This window comes from Geotrypetes seraphini, chromosome 8, assembly GCF_902459505.1.
Source record: "Geotrypetes seraphini chromosome 8, aGeoSer1.1, whole genome shotgun sequence".
NCBI classification, from domain to species: domain Eukaryota; kingdom Metazoa; phylum Chordata; class Amphibia; order Gymnophiona; family Dermophiidae; genus Geotrypetes; species Geotrypetes seraphini.
Genome location: NC_047091.1, coordinates 84367197 through 84381466, shown reverse-complemented (window position 1 = coordinate 84381466; position 14270 = coordinate 84367197). Strand labels below are relative to the sequence as shown.

The 14270-nt window shown below is 48.8% G+C and overlaps 1 protein-coding gene across 4 annotated transcripts in view; it reads right to left on the bottom strand.

Moving 5' to 3' along the window:
• The window catches only part of RANBP3 (RAN binding protein 3), a 413886-nt gene that overhangs the window by 290074 nt on the left and 109542 nt on the right, over positions 1-14270 (bottom strand). The window lies entirely within an intron of this gene.

The window sequence follows — 14270 nt, the reverse complement described above, 5'->3', positions numbered from 1 at the left end:
GGAAACCAAAGACCAGTGGGTCTAACTTTGGTACCGGAAAAGATGGTAGAGGCGCTGATAAAGGACCACATCATTGATCATGTTGACGGATACAAACTGATGAGCACCAGCCAGCACGGCGTCAGCAAAGGAAGATCTTGCTTGACAAACTTACTGCACTTTTTCGAGGGAGTAAACAGGCAGATAGACAAGTGTGACCCGGAAGACATCATAGAAAAGTGACAAAGAAAATGTATGCCAAGTAAAGTGGTTACTGAACCAGTGAGGCAGCATAGGAATCTGTGAAGTCGATTAGCCAATCGATCCCTAGTCTAGCCCGCTCTGCCCAGAAAGACAGCACAGTTACTTACCGTAACAGGTGTTATCCAGGGACAGCAGGCATATATTCTCACATGTGGGTGACGTCATCTACGGAGCCCCGATGCGGAAGCATTTTCAAGCAAACTTGATTGAAGATTTAAGTTTGCTCTGCTGCTCCACGCATGCGTGCCTTCCTGCTCCACTAGGGGGCGCATTCCCTCGTGGTCTCCAGTTCACTTAACTAGCAAAGAAGCCAACCTCGGGGAGGTGGGCGAGTTGTGAGAATATATGCCTGCTGTCCCTGGATAACACCTGTTACGATAAGTAACTGTGCTTTATCCCAGGACAAGCAGGCATGATATTCTCACATGTGGGTGACCTCCAAGCTAACTGAAAAGGGATGGAGGGAAGTTGGCAATTTAAGCAAATAGATTTCGCAAAACCGATTGGCCGAACCGGCAATCGCTCCTGGACAGTGAGTCCAGACAGTAGTGGGAGGTGAAAGTATGAACCGAAGACCACGTGGCAGCCTTGCAGATTTCCTCAATAGGTGTGGACCTGAGGAACGCTACGGAGGCTGCCATTGCTCGGACCTTGTGTCCCGTTACTCGACCATGCAGCGCGAGACCAGCCTGAGCGTAGCAGAAGGAGATGCAATCGGCCAACCAGTTGGACAAGGTGCGCTTGGAGACTGGGTGACCTAACCGGTTTGGGTCGAAGGACAAAAACAATTGTGGGACTTTCCGGTGTGACTGAGTGCGTTGGAGGTAGAAGGCCAACGCTCTCTTACAGTCAAGAGTGTGGAGCGCCACCTCTCCGGGATGAGAGTGGGGCTTGGGAAAAAACACAGGCAAGACAATGGACTGATTGAGGTGAAAATCAGATACTACTTTAGGCAAGAACTTTGGATGAGTGCGGAGTACCACCTTGTCGTGATGGAATACCGTGAAGGGTGGGTCCGCTACCAGAGCCTGTAACTCACTAACCCGCCGAGCGGAAGTGAGCGCAAGCAGGAAAATTACCTTCCAAGTGAGGAATTTTGGAGGGCATTTGTCTAGGGGCTCAAATGGAGGTTTCATTAGTTGAGCCAGAACCACGTTGAGGTCCCAAACCACCGGAGGAGGTTTGAGAGGAGGGTGGACATTCAGGAGACCCTTCATGAAGCGAGAGACTAAGGGATGGAGCGAGAGGGCTTTCCCTTCCAGGGGCTGGTGAAAGGCCGCAATCGCACTGAGGTGTACTCGAATGGAGTTGGTCTTTAGGCCGGAGTGAGATAATTGAAGTAAATAGTCAAGGACCAGAGGGACGGGGAACGACACCGGGTCCTGACTGTGGGAGGAACACCAGGTTGAGAATCTGGTCCACTTTTGGGAGTAGCAGGTTCTCGTCGAGGTTTTTCTAGAGGCTTCCAGTATCTCCTTGACTGATTGAGACACGGGGAGAGAAGTCAGGGGGAAAGAAACCAAGCATTCAGATGAAGAGATTGAAGATTGGGATGTAACAGCGAACCCTGACCCTGTGATAGTAGAGAGGGAAACCGAGGCAGAGGCAGTGGATCTCTGACACTGAGTTGAAGTAGGAGGGAAAACCAAGGCTGGCGTGGCCAGCGAGGAGAAATCAGGATCAGGGTGGCTTGTACTGTTTTCAGGTGGACAAGTGTCCGCAGGATCAGAGGAAACGGTGGAAACGCGTACAGGAACCTTCCCTCCCAGTCGAGGAGGAAGGCGTCGGCCTCGAGCCGGTCCGGGGAGTACATCCGGGAGCAGAAGAGAGGCAGTTTGTGATTGTGGGGGGATGTGAACAGATCTATTTGTGGTGTCCCCCACTGTTTGAACACCTGTCGTAAGGTCTGAGAGTGCAGTGACCACTCGTGTGGCTGGAGGAGGCGGCTGAGTCTGTCCGCCAGACAGTTTTGTTCTCCTTGTATGTACACCGCTCGAAGGAAGGTGTTGTTGGAGATTGCCCATTTCCAGAGGCGCAGAGCTTCCCGGCAGAGGGGCCAAGACCCTGTTCCCCCTTGTTTGTTTACGTAGTACATTGCTACCTGGTTGTCGGTTCGGATGAGAACCACCCGGTCGTGGAGCAGATGTTGAAAAGCTACAGCTGCGAGATAGATGGCCCGAAGCTCTAGCACGTTGATGTGGCAGCGACGGTCCTCTGCTGACCACATCCCTTGAGTGCGTAGGCCATCCAGATGGGCTCCCCAAGCGTACTCCGATGAGTCCGTGGTGAGGACCTTGTTGTGAGGGGGGGTGAGGAAGAGCAAACCTTTGGAAAGATTTGAAGAGTCGGCCCACCAGCGGAGCGATCGTTGCAAGGAAGGAGTCACTGTCAAGGGGCGATCGATCGAGTCCCGATCTTGACGCCATTGAGAGGCTAGGTTCCATTGAGGGATTCTCAGGTGGAGACGGGCGAATGGTGTGACGTGGACAGTGGAGGCCATGTGGCCTAGTAGAGTCATCATCTGTCAAGCTGATACCGAAGGTAGCAGTGAGATCTTTCGACTCAGATTTACTAACGCCTCTAGACGTGGAGGGGGGAGGAAGGAACGGAGGCGAACCGTGTCCAGCGTGGCCCCGATGAACTGCAGGGACTGCGAGGGGCTCAGTTGGGATTTTGGGAAGTTTACCTCGAACCCCAGACTCTGTAGGTAGATAATAGTCTGTTGGGTCGCTGAGATAACCCCTTCCCTGGACGGGGCTTTGATCAGCCAGTCGTCCAGGTAGGGGAATACCTGAAGGCCCTGGGAGCGTAAGGCAGCTGCGACCACCACGAGGCACTTGGTAAAGACCCGGGGTGACGATGCTAGGCCGAAGGGGAGGACTCGGTATTGTAGGTGCAGGTCCCCTACTTGGAAACACAAGAACTTGCGGTGAGCGGGGTGCACTGGAACATGTGTGTACACCTCCTTCAGATCGAGGGAGCAGAGCCAATCGCCTTTCTCGATCAGGGGGTAGAGGATCGGTAGGGAAAGCATCCGAAATTTTTCCCGTACCAGAAATTTGTTGAGTCGTCTCAAGTCTAGTATTGGGCGTAGGTCTCCCGTTTTCTTCGGTACCAGGAAGTAACGGGAGTAGAAACCCTTCCCCTGTTGGTCGGGGGGAACCTCCTCCACCGCTCGCAGGCGAAGCAGATCTCGAGCTTCTGAGAGGAGTAGTGGTAGCAGCGTTCGGTTGGGAGGGCACTTCCCTGGGGGGCTGTCTGGGGGAATGGCTCGAAAGTTGAGAGAGTATCCTGATGAGATCACGCCAAGGACCCATACTATCATACTATCCTGGAGGTTACTTTCACTTACTATGTTACACAGTTTGGCATCGTCGGCGAACAGTGCTACTTTACCCTGAAGCCCCCGGGTCAGGTCCCCTATGAATATGTTGAAAAGGGATGGTCCCAGGACTGAGCCCTGCGGCACTCCACTAGTCACCTCCGATGTCTCAGAGAGGGTACCGTTGACCACCACCCTCTGAAGTCTTCCACTCAGCCAATCCCTGACCCATGCAGTTAGTTTCTCACCCAAACCCATCGATTTCATCTTGTTTAATAGTCTACGGTCTACATATATAGGGGGTCTCCAGGTTCCTGAAGAAAGCCTGTTGGAGTACCGGATTAGGCGGTAAGCGAAGGGACTCTCTGGGCAGTGATGGCATGTCCAGCTCCGCTAGGTACTCCTTTGAGTATCTGGAGTCGGACTGGAGATCTAAGTCCAAAGCGTGGCCCATGTACTGGACAAAGCGAGTGAAGGATGGGCGGGATGTTCCCAAGGCCCCGTGTGGGGTCGGTGAACGAGACATCCGTCAGGTGGAGAAGGACGGGGAGGCTTCCCTCGAGTATCGAGGTTCCCGCTCCAATCCACGTTCCGAGACCGGGGAAGCGCTGTGAAAGTGTTCCGGGGTTGGGGATCTCCGACGTCTCGAGGAGCCCCTCGGAGACAATGCCGGGGTTCGGGGTACCGATCGATGTCGAATCTGTGACCTCGACCCGGACTCCCTCGGTGAAAGCCTGACACCTCGGATCGGAGCCCCGGTCCGAGGGGGAGTTCGGAGGATGCGCGGGTTGGAGAGTGATAACTCCGCCACCCTGAGCGGTCCCGTACGAGGTGTAGGGGAACGGCCTCGTAGAGTGGGGGAACTCCGGGACTTCTTGGAGGTACGGCGGTTCGAGGTTTCTGTCGGTTTAGCATGACGTTTTGCCCTGTGGCGGTCTGTGGAGGGAGAGCGCCTCGGGTGCCTCGGCGAGGAGTCAGAGGAGGATGAGATGCGGCGGAGCTTGCGCACTTTTCCCCGAGGTGGCTCGACGCGAGGCTCAGGCTGGTCTGGCACATGCGGGGTCGAGGTCGAGGCCGGTTGTAGATGGGCCATTGCAGCGGACAGCTCCGACGAGATCATTGCTCGGAGTAGGTCCTGGAAGACAGGCACGGACAGCATCGAAGGCATGTCCATTGCCTCGGTGCACTCCACCGGGGGCGACCTCGTATCAGAGTATTCCCATGTGGTGGAGGCACGGCCCGAAGGCTTGGAGAGCTTCGCCGGGGCTGTAAGCATGGGGCTTCCGCCATGCGTCGCCGGTGTCCCCGAGGTTGGTTTCTTTGCTGGTAAGGAACCTGAAGAGGGAAGAGGGGACTTACCCAGAGCCGAGGTTTTCTGTTGTCCCGAGGACTTCGGGGTCGAGTCTCGAGGCGATAACGAGGTATTCGGGGCCGAGGTCAAGGCCGGGGCCGACCTCGAGGCCGAGGTAGAGGGTTGGTCTGGGGCGAAAAGATCCACCATGCGGGCTTCCCTTCGACGGAGGGCCCGGTTCTGGAAAGTAGCGCACTGGGGGCAGGAGTCGGTTGGATGAGCGGCCCCCAGGCAAAGGATGCACCGGCAATGCGGGTCTGTGATGGAAAGAAGCCGCTCGCACCGGGTGCACTTTTTAAAGCCGGTCAAAGGCCGGGACATAGAATCGAAAGTGGCCGCGGCTCGAGTAGCCACGTGGCCACGGGGACCCGGAAGCCTCCGGGTCGGTGAAAAACGAAGCAGGAATCAAGTTAAAAAAGAAAAATTCGCGCACAGCGACTTAATCGAGAAAAAACAAGAAAAAATTGCGGTGCTAGAAGGCAGTTGGGGCAGAGCCTGAAAAAACACGACTTCTAGGCTCAGCGGAAAATTTTGAACTGGAGACCACGAGGGGATGCGCCCCCTAGTGGAGCAGGAAGGCACGCATGCGTGGAGCAGCAGAGCAAACTTTGCTTGAAATCAAGTTTGCTTGAAAATGCTTCCGCATCGGGGCTCCGTAGATGACGTCACCCACATGTGAGAATATCATGCCTGCTTGTCCTGGGATAAAGAGGCCTACACACTAGCCTGTAGTCACGCTTCAAAGATGAGTCTGCCTGTACCGAGGCACTCATGATATATCAAATCAGGGCCAGAAAGATAAAACACCGATACTATTGGTCTATAAACCAGTACCATCGATGTCGCACCATACATGGACATCGTATACCTGGACTTTAGCAAGGCATTCGATAGCGTGCCACACCGCAGGCTGCTGAGCAAGATGAGTTCTATAGGATTGGGGGACACATTGACTAAATGGGTTGGGAACTGGCTTGGAGGTAGGCTTCAGAGGGTGGTGGTGAACGGCACCCCCTCCGAGATGACGGAGGTGATCAGTGGAGTGCCCCAGGGCTCGGTCTTGGGCCCGATCCTATTCAACATCTTTATAAGAGACTTGGCAGAAGGGCTCCGAGGTAAAATAACAATATTCGCCGATGACGCCAAACTAAGCAATGTAGTGGGCAAAAGCACAACGGACAAAAATTCAATGCCCGACAACATGATGCACGACCTACTCCTACTGGAGCGCTGGTCTAGGACCTGGCAACTCAGCTTCAACGCCAAAAAATGCAAAGTTATGCACCTGGGCAGCCAAAATCCATGCAAGACTTATACCCTTAATGGCGAGATCCTAACAAGAATGGTAGCAGAACGAGACTTAGGGGTGATCGTCGGTGAGAATATGAAGGTTGCCAAGCAAGTGGAGCATGCTTCATCCAAGGCAAGACAAATTATGGGTTGCATACGCAGGGGTTTCGTCAGTCGTAAGCCTGAAGTCATTATGCCATTGTATAGATCCATGGTGACACCCCACCTGGAATACTGTGTGCAATTCTGGAGGCCGCATTATCGCAAGGATGTGGTGAGACTGGAGTTGGTCCAGAGAATGGCCACCCGGATGGTCTTGGGACTCAAGGATCTCCCGTATGAAGAACGGCTAGATAAATTACAGCTATACTCGCTCGAGGAGCGCAGAGAGAGGGGAGACATGATCGAGACGTTCAAGTATCTCACAGGCCATATCGAGGTGGAGGAAGATATCTTCTTTTTCAAGGGTCCCACGGCAACAAGAGGGCACCCATGGAAAATCAGGGGCGGGAAACTGCGCGGTGACACCAGGAAATTCTTTTTCACTGAGAGGGTGGTTGATCGCTGGAATAATCTTCTTCTTCAGGTGATTGAGGCCAGCAGCGTGCCTGATTTTAAGGCCAAATAAGATCAACATGTGGGATCTATTCACAGAGGAAAGATAGGGGAGAGTCATTAGCGTGGGCAGACTGGATGGGCAGTGGCCCTTGTCTGCCGTCTATTTCTATGTTTCTATACTTCCAAGATGAATATGCCCATATCGAGGCACTCATCGATATCAAAACAGAGCCAGAAATAAAAAACACCGGTACCCTTGGCCTATGAACCGGTACCATTGGTGCCAGGGATGGGGCTGATCGAGGTTGGCAGGACTTGATTCACTGCTACAATCAGAAAACCAGAAGCCCAAAAGAGAAAGGTACAAGCCAACTTACCTAGAGAAGATCGGTCACGTCAATGTCTGTGTAGACTGGAAGAGCGGTGCTGGAAGTAGGCTGGGCACCAGATTACTGACACCGGTGGGTGCCGGATTCCTGACGGCGCCAACAGAAAACTGCTTCTGAAGAATGAAAATGCGCTGGTGAAGAGAAGAGCAGGGGAAGAAGAAAATGGCAAGGCCGAGAACCCGACATTGCTAGAACCACAGAAGGATCTCTGTGAATAAAATTCCCCAGCAAAGCAACCGTGCTAGTGGAAATGAAGCAGGAAAAACCTGCATGGAAAAACATCCATAAGGTGTGGAGAAAACAGTATGGCGACCCATAAGGCCCCACCAAGCCTAACCGACGACGGTTAAAAAAAAAAAAAAATTAAGAAACCAAAAATATTTAGTTATTTTATTTTATTTTATTTTAACTAAAAATGAAAGAAAAGAAAAAACTGACTAAAAAGTCAGAAAACTGCGAGAGCGGGAAGGCAGTGAAAATAAAATTTTACAACAGCCGTTGAAACGTGACTTCTTAGCTCCACAGAAACTAAGAAACTGAAGAACCGCGCGCCCTCATCAGGTGGGAAGGCACTCACACATGCGTGATTCGGACTATCGTAAACTTTTTGAATTTTTTTTTTTTTTTTTTTTAAGAAGCGCCATCTCCGGATCAGACCTTCGGTCCATCAAGTCCGGCGATCCGCACACGCGGAGGCCCTGCTAGGTATACACCTGGCTTATTTTATAGCCAACCATATCTTTATATGCCTCTCTCAAGGAGATATGCATCTAGTTTGCTTTTGAAGCCTAGGACTGTCAATTCCGCAATAATCTCCCCTGGGAGAGTATTCCAGATGTCAACCACTCTCTGTGTGAAGCAGAACTTCCTGATATTAGTCCTGAACTTGCCCCCCCCTTAGCTTCATTTCATGTCCTCTTGTCCGTGTCAAATTGGACAATGTAAATAGTTTTTTCTGCTCTATTTTGTCGATTCCTTTCAGTATTTTGAAGGTTTCGATCATATCCCCACGCAGTCTCCTTTTCTCAAGGAGACTGCGTGGGGATATGATCGAAACCTTCAAAATACTTAAATTCTTAAAGTGGCGATGCACTGTTTGGTCGGTGACGTCACCCATCAGTGAGAATATGCTGCCTGCTTGTCCTGGGATAATGAGTTTATACGGCTGTATTTCCTTTTTGAATTATGAGTTTAGATGGGCAACAGTGACTAGGCATCATTCCTGCCCTGACCACATCACTAGACCACAAGAGACTATAAGGTAGCCTTGGGGGGGGGGGGGGGGAGAGAGAGTTATTCTTTGCATTCTTTTTTTGTGTGTAACACAATTACAAATAATACAGTTATGATCTTGCATAGTAGTTTATAAGGTAAACTGTGTTCCAAATAAATTACATTACATTACATTAGTGACTTCTATTCCGCCTTTACCTTGCATTTCAAGGTGGATTACATAAGAATTGTTATGATCTTAATACATAAGAATATAAAATAGCATTTTCTAATTTGCTAAGGAGTGGAATTAGTAATGCTGGTGGAGTTTGGGACTTTATTGATAAAGTTATATTGGTTTTATGTGTTTTTTTGAAGAGTAAGGTTTTTGTTTCTTTTTTGAAAGTTTTGTAGTCTGAGGATAAACTCAGCAGATTGGTGAGTTTTGCTGCTCTGGTGACCAGAAGGTTGTCATATATTTTTTTTCATTTGACATTTTTGATTGGCGGGTGTACAGATATTGAGTGGGTTCTCCTGTGTTTGATTGAGGTGGAATGAGTTAGTCTATTGTTCCAGTAGGAAGGGCTGTTTCCATTTATAGCTTTGAATAGCATGCAAAGGAATTTGAAGTGTATTCTGGCTTGTATTGGGAGCCAGTGGGAGTCGTGGTAGGCCTCCGTGATGTGGTCGTATTTTTTCAAAGAGTAGATAAGTCTTAGGGCTGTGTTTTGTATTGTTTGGAGTTGTTTCATCTTTGTTGTTGGGCAGGGGAGATATAGTATGTTGCAGTAGTCTATTTGGCCTAGGATTAGTGATTGAACCACAAGTTGGAATTGTTTTCTGTCGAAGAATTTTCGGACTTGTCTAAGGTTTCTCATAGTGGCGAATGAAGTTTTTATTATTTTGTTGATTTGTGATTGCATGGTGCAGCCTCTGTCTATCAGCACTCTGAGGAGTTTTAGCGTGGGTTGAATGGGGTATGTGATCAAGTTAATTTCTATGTTTGTCAAGGTTGGGGTTTTGCTGTTTTCAAGAAGGATGAAGTTTGTTTTGTCCGGGTTAAGTTTTAGTTTGTGTTCTTTCATCCATGATGCTACTGTTTCAAGTGTTTCGTGTATTGTGCCTATTATGGATGGTTCAAGTTGGTCAAAGGGGAGGAGTATGGTGATATCATCTGCGTAGCTGTAAGAGGTAATGCCTAGTTTATCTAGGTAGGAGCTGAGGGAGGCAATTTATAGGTTGAAAAGTGTGGAAGATAGGGGAGATCCTTGTGGTAATCCACATGGGTTGGACCAATGTTACGATTTTTCATTATTTGTTTTGACTCTATAAGTTCTGGATTGTAGGAATCCTTTAAACCATGTTAGAACTTTTCCAGTAATTCCTATTGCATCTAGAGTTTGTATGAGTATGTTGTGGTCTACTAGATCAAAGGCAGCAGAGAGGTCTAGTTGTATGATCATCATTTTTTTTCCAGTGCAGAGGTGTTGTCTCACGATGTCCAAGAGAGTTCCTAGTAGGGTCTCTCTGTGCTGTAGTTGGTTCTGAATCTGGATTGCGTAGGGTGGAGTAAGTTGTGGTGATCTAGTTATAAGTTTAGGGCTTTAGCTACTAGCCCTTCCATTAGTTTGACGGATAGTGGGATTGAGGCTATAGGTCTATAGTTAGAAGGTTGGTCTGCTGCTCCCTTGGGGTCTTTTAGGATTGGAGTTATGATGATTTCGTTGAGGTTTTGTGGGAAAAGGCCTTCGGTGAGTAGGGTTTGTATCCATTGTAGGAGCAGAGTGCGGAATAGCGTACTGGAGATTTTCAGTAGGTATGGTGGGCAGTAGTTAAGTTCGCAGGCTGCATGACTGTATTTGTTATATAGTTTGTTGAAATCTGACCATTGTATACTTGAGAAGTGGGATCAGATTCTGTCTGCTGCTATCGATTCTTTTTCTGTGGTAGAGGTTGAAATTTCTTCTAGGTGAGTCTGTGTATTGTTGAGCGTGGACCTGATATTCGCGATCTTATCTTTGAAGAATGTGGCTAACGTGGTTGCTGAGGGGGGGGGGAGTTATTAGTGGTCAGATATGGTGAGGTGTCTGTGAGTTCTTTCAGTAACTGGAATATCTTTTTTGTGTCTTGGGATCCTTCTCCTATTTGCTTTGTGTAGTATGTCTTTCTTTTTTCTTTCAGCTTTTTTTTGTAATTTTGGTGAAGTATTTTCCATGTTGCTTTTGTGGAGTCTTGGCTGCTTTTTCTCCATTTTCTTTCTAGTTGTCTGCATTTTCTTTTGAGTTGGAGTAGTTCATTGTCGAACCATTTGTCGGATTTTCTATGTATTCTTGTTTTGGATTGTTCTGGGGCTAATTCATCTAGGGTAGCTGTACTTAGGATGTTCCATTGTGGGATGAAGTCTTTGGGGTTGTAGTCTTGGATTATTGTGTCTGTCTTTGTCCAGAATTTGGTGGGGTCGATGTGTGGTCGTGAATTGTAAGTTATTTTTTGTGTAATTGGTTTGCTTCTGTTTTCGGTCCAGTTGATTTTGAAGGAGTACATATAATAGTCCGACCATATGGATCGGTACCAGTATCCGTTTGATGTGTATATTTCTGGCTGAGTGGGCTGTTGGGACATGTATGCTACAATGTCGAGTTGGTGGGTCTAGTATTTTGTATGTTAGGGCCTCGAGGTATGCTAGTAAGTTTCAACTTGTTTGTGGGATTGGTTATCGAGGTGTAGGTTAAGGTCTCCTAGTAATAGGTTGTATGTTGTTGTTAGTGGGTTTTGGTAAATGAAATCTTCGAATACTGGTTTTGCTGTGTTCCAATTTCCTGGAGTTATATAGCAGAATATGCACGTTAGTGTTCCTTTAAGTGATGTGCTTGAGAGTTGATAGGCTAGTAGATCCATGAATGGGGTAGTTGATTTGTCTTCTATTTTTAGGTCTAAGGTGGTTTTGGCTATTATGGCTGGAGAATGACACAGTGGTTACCTGCGGCTAGCCGTGGGTAACCCGCCAAAACGGTGACCAAAAAAAAAAGGACACCGCGAGTTCGGGGACAAGGCCATTCACCGCTCCATGGAGCGGTGAATGGTAACACGGAGCAGTGAACAAGTAGTGAACGAGCATTCGATCCGGCAGCCCACTCTCTCCCGCCAGCCATCCACGCATCTCCCTCTCTCCTTTTCTCTTACCTTTTCTTCTTGAAACTGGCGATTTCTATAATGCTACGAGCTGTATTTCAGCCGGAGCCTTGAAGTCCGTTGCGTTGCCTGCTGGAAAAAGTCTCCTCTGATGCAACTTCCTGTTTCCGGTTGCATCGGAGGAGACTTTTCTAGCAGGCAACCCGACGCGACTTCAAAGCTCCGGCTGTAATACAGCTCGTAGCCTTATAAAAATCACCAGTTTCAAGAAGAAAAGGTAAGCGAAAAGGAAGGAGGGAAATGCACGGCTGGCCGGCGGGAGGGAGCTGCTGGACATCATCTTTAACCCAGTTCCCTCCTCAGTCAGGTAAAGGGTGTTGGGGATAGGGGGATGGAGAGGAGAAGACGCTGAAGACGGGGACGGTGACGGGGCGGTGAAAGAGACAGCGGGGATGGTGACGCGGCGGTGAAGGGAACGGCAGAGACAGGGACAGGGCGGTGAAAGGAGCGGCGGGGACGGGGCGGTGCAGAGGATGGAGGTCCGGGGACGGGACGGTGACGTGGACAGAAATTTTTCCCCGTGTCATTCTCTAATTATGGCGATACCTCCTCCTCTTTTGTTTTCTCTGCAGACCACTATTATTTTGTATCCCTTTGGGCACACTTCTGTTATTCTGGGGTCTGAATCTGATGTAAGCCAGGTTTCTTCTTCTATCCAGGTCTTTATGTGTTCTGTCTTGGGGCCTATGGATCTGATATTCACATATGCACATGTGAGAGTGGAAAAGGTTGTTTGTGTGATCCGAGTTATTTTGGGATAAATGAGTGATCTTAGGCGTGGTTGTGTTTTGGTTTTGCAAGGATTGGCCGGTCTTCTTGTAGTATGTGTGGTGGATTGGTTGGTGTAGGTCTGATAGCTAGTGATTTTATCTATTGAGAGTCGTCTGGTAGGTTGGTTGGTTCCCTTGGAGTTAGATATGGTTGGTATGGGTGAGATGTTGTTTGCTGTTATCTTCTGGTTGGTTAGGAATAGGGTAGTTAGTAGGATAGCTTGATATTTTAGTGGTATATTTTTCATTGTGGTAGTGGGGGTCTTGGAAGTGTTGGGGATATTCTTTTTCTTTCCTGTCTTGTTGCTAGTTGGTGATGGAAGGGTTGGTTTGTGGTGATGTGGTTGGCTTGTGTTGGAGGGTGTCTTCGTGAGGGCTGGTTAGGAGGACTTGAGTTTGATTGTGCTAAGGTCGCTTCTTGGTCGCTTCGCAAAGGTGCTCACTAAGGCGCCTTTAACGTGCGCCTTCGACGGCGCACCGAACAGCTGCGCGCCGTTGGCCACTGAGCCTTTTAACTGGCTCAGCGGAGGAACGTCGGGGGAAAGGGGCGGAGTGCGCTCCCACGCTTCCTTTCCACTGCTCTGTCCAAGTGCGGCTGCCGGGACCGGTGAGTACAAGAAAAAGAAAGATAACTTTTAAATTAAACAAACTTGTCTTGCACGTTGCCGCTGAGCCTTTTAACTGGCTCAGCGGAGGAACGTTGGGGGAAAGGGGCGGAGTGCGCTCCCACGCTTCCTTTCCACTGCTCTGTCCAAGTGCAACTGCCGGGGCCGGTGAGTTGATTTTGATACAAAAGTTTAGCAGGAATTTAGATCCATAAATTTGGGATAAGCTCTTTAAGGAATAAGCCTTTCTGGGGAGATATGATATTAGCTGTCACTCCAAATGTGACACAAAGTCAACTATTGCAAAAGCACTTTGGCTTTTGTTTCACTTTTCAATACCAGAGGTCCATGTGTGGAGGCTATTTTGCTTGGAGGTAAAATATAGTCTTTCATTACTTATTATATATACTCTGGCTTGGACACCATGTGGACGATTCTAAATAATTTCCAGGCTTTGTTGAGTATGATAAAGATGCAGCATGTTTATAAAACTTGTGGTGTGCATAAGCTGATTCTACTGTATGAGAAAGGAACCTAAAGTGATTGAAGCATAAGTAGAGGTCAAACTTATAGTATTAGTAGGGAAAACAAAGATATTTATCTATAGAAGGTATTTTCCGAGGACAGCAAGCATATATTCTCACAGGTGGGTGGTGCAATCTATGGAACCCAGTGCGGACACTGCCAAATGTACTGTCACTTTAAATCTCTCAGGCAGTGTCCCTACTGAGTGCGTGCAGATGCCTTCCTGCCTGACGTCAACACATAGGACACTCAGTACAGTAAAAAAAAAAAAAAAAAAAAGCTAAGAAACCAACTAGGGAGGTGAGTGGGTTGTGAGAATATACGCCTTCTGTCCTGGGAGAACACCCACTACAGATAAAATATCTTTGGTTACTCCTTTGAGGTGGAGTCACCAGTCCATTGCCTGATCCAGAGCATACTGCTGGCTGAGATTGAATAAGCCAAAGCTTTGCTCATGTCTCAGAAGTCATATTAGGCAGCACAGAGTCTCCTATAGAGGACTCCATCTTACATCTCTTGGGCTCAGCTGTCTCCGCACTCCTGAGCTAAGGATGACTGCCATTCTGAGTCTCAGAAAAGAAAATTGCCCTATCCAATGAGCTTCCTGTCATAGAGAGCAAAGGGGAGGCTAAGCCAGCCACTCACACCCCCACCCCTCACATGCTGTGCAGCACGTGGCTCTTTGGGTGTTCATCCATTGCCCCAGGTACATTAGGCAGATTGTGAGCCCGCCAGGACAGACAGGGAAAAATGCTTGAGTACCTGAATAAATTCATGTAAACCGTTCTGAACTCCCCTGGGAGAACGGTATAG